The 2,293-nt window shown below is 62.3% G+C and overlaps 1 non-coding gene and 1 pseudogene across 1 annotated transcript; both read left to right on the top strand.

The window, feature by feature from the left end:
- The first annotated feature begins 602 nt into the window (after nt 1–602).
- LOC129642411 (5.8S ribosomal RNA) lies at nt 603–755 on the top strand. The gene has a single exon (XR_008709701.1). It is a non-coding gene; the product is annotated as a 5.8S ribosomal RNA (ribosomal RNA).
- A 995-nt stretch (nt 756–1,750) lies between these two features.
- The window catches only part of LOC129642663 (uncharacterized), a 4,576-nt pseudogene continuing 4,033 nt past the window's right edge, over nt 1,751–2,293 (top strand).

Below are 2,293 nucleotides of genomic sequence, written 5' to 3'. Positions count from 1 at the left end.
GGCTGGCAGTGCCAAGGCGGGCGCAGGGCCATGGGTGGGGACACAGTGGTTGGTGGTCGAAGTCAGGGTTGTGGCCTATGGGGCACGCTGTGCCCCTTGCCCACCTTCCCCTTTCCAGTTACCTAGCATGTCCAGGCGCAGAGGTTTTAAAGACCCCTGGGGAGGGTGTCGCCTGTCTGCCTTGGGGTCAGGACGGTCAGGCCTGTGGGAAGTTGGAGGTGCCTCCTGTCTCCCCAGGGCTCAGCCATCCCCTGAGGGGCCAGGATTGTGTGGCATGTCAGGGTCACTGCCGCCGTGGCTGTTGGGAGGGGGCTACCCCACAGTCATCATGTGGGCCGTGACCGTGTGTGGTGCATGCGTGCCCCCTCTCCATGTCCCTAGGGGAGGGTTGGAACCCCCCCTCCGGCGCCTGTGGGGTGTCCAAGCATGCCCTGCTCCACTGTGTGAAACCTTTCTCATCCCCTCCGGTCTACTGTTTTCTGTCTGACTTGGCTGGCCAGAGGCAACCCCTGCCCAACTCCAGGGAGGGAGTGAGGGAGGGTGGGATGTGCCATGGCAAGGGCGGGTCTCCTGTGGAAACAAAACACTTGAAAACTTCGTTCGACTCTTAGTGGTGGATCACTGGGCTCATGCATCGATGAAGAACGCAGCTAGCTGCGAGAATTAATGTGAATTGCAGGACACATTGATCATGGGCGCTTTGAATGCACTTGTGGCCCTGGGTTCCTCCTGGGGCTACACCTGTCTGAGAGTCACTTGACAATTTATCACCCCTCCAGCATAAGCATGTCTTGTGCTCGACTTCCCAGAGGTCCCGTGGCTGGGGGTTGTCCTCACAGGGCCTCTGGGCCCTCTGTCCCCCTAAGTGAAGACACAGTGTCCCCTGCCTCTGTGGCCAGTGGGACGCTGCCCGCAAGAGGGGAGAAGGGGACGTGAGGTCGCAGTGACTCCCCTGGCCTGCCAGGCCTCTGTGGTCTGTCTCCCCTTTGAGAGCTTCCTCGTACAGCAAGCGGCCTTTGGGTGTTGTTGCCCCTGGGGTGTTGGGGGTTGGGGATGGTCTCGCTTCTCACAGCGGGGGGCCCGCGGGGATGGCAGGGTGGGATCTCGTCTTCGGTCCGCCATCTTTCACCGTCCTGCCCTTGTGGGCGGTGTTTCCCATCTCCCGGCCACCCCTCCTCCCTCTGCGGTGCCTTCCCCGCCGTAAGTCTGCGGCCCATGCCCGCTTCTCTCTCCCCGTGGCTCTCGCCCTATCGGGACGGGAGGCTGGTGCCCGAGGCCCAGTCCCTGTGTGCGTCCTGGCCCTGGGGACACGTGCCCCAGTGGCGACTTGCGGGACACCACGGCGTCTGCCCGCCGCTGGGCTCTCTCCCCCCGGGCTGTGGCCGTGCTGCTGTTTGCACCCGGAGGCCCCTCCGCAAAGGCGAGGTCTGTGTGTGGGGGGAAGGGGGTGCTCTCTGTGGTCGTTTGCCGGTTTGGGCTTCGGTGCCCATGCATGCGCCCACCCTTCCACCCCACCCCTGTCCACCTCTCCTCCGCCCCCCGCCCCGTCCGTCCCATGATCGCTGGCTTGTGGTCCCGTCCCGGCCCCTCCTTGGCATGTCCCTCTCTGCCCACCACCTTCTGTTGCTGCCGCCACCTCCCTGAGGGACAACGAGTAGGCGGTGGGTGGTAGGTAGGGTGCTGTGTGTGCGTGGGGAGGGGGCCTGGGGTGGTCAGCTGCGTGGCTCTCCTCCTGGCGCCCTCTGAGACTCGACCTCAGATCAGACGTGGTGACCCGCTGAATTTAAGCATATTTGTCAGCGGAGACAAAAAGACTAACCAGGATTTCCTCAGTAAAGGCGAGTGAACAGGGAAGAGCCCAGCGCTGAATCCCTGCCCTGTGGTGGGGTGCGGGACATGTGGCGGATGGAAGACCCACTCCCCGGCACGGCTCATGGGGGGCGCAAGTCCTTCTGATCAAGGCCCAGCCTGTGGACGGTGTGAGGCCAGTAGTGGCCCCCAGTGTGCTGGGCCCAGGTCTTCCTGGAGTTGGGTTGTTTGGGAATGCAGCCCAAAGCGGGTGGTAAACTCCATCTAAGGCTAAATACCGGCACAAGACGTATAGTCAACAATTACCATAAGAAAAAGTTGAAAAGAACTTTGAAGAGAGAGTTCAAGAAGGTGTGAAACCGTTAAGAGGTAAGTGGGTGGGGTTCGCCCAGTCTGCCAGGAGGATTCAACTCAGCGACGGGTCCGGTCTTGCCTGCAGCCCGGTGGATCTTTCCCGCTGCCCGTTCCTCCCGACTCCTCCACC

This window comes from Bubalus kerabau, chromosome 1 (genome assembly GCF_029407905.1).
Source record: "Bubalus kerabau isolate K-KA32 ecotype Philippines breed swamp buffalo chromosome 1, PCC_UOA_SB_1v2, whole genome shotgun sequence".
NCBI lineage: Eukaryota > Metazoa > Chordata > Mammalia > Artiodactyla > Bovidae > Bubalus > Bubalus kerabau.
This window is presented reverse-complemented; position numbering and strand designations above follow the sequence as displayed.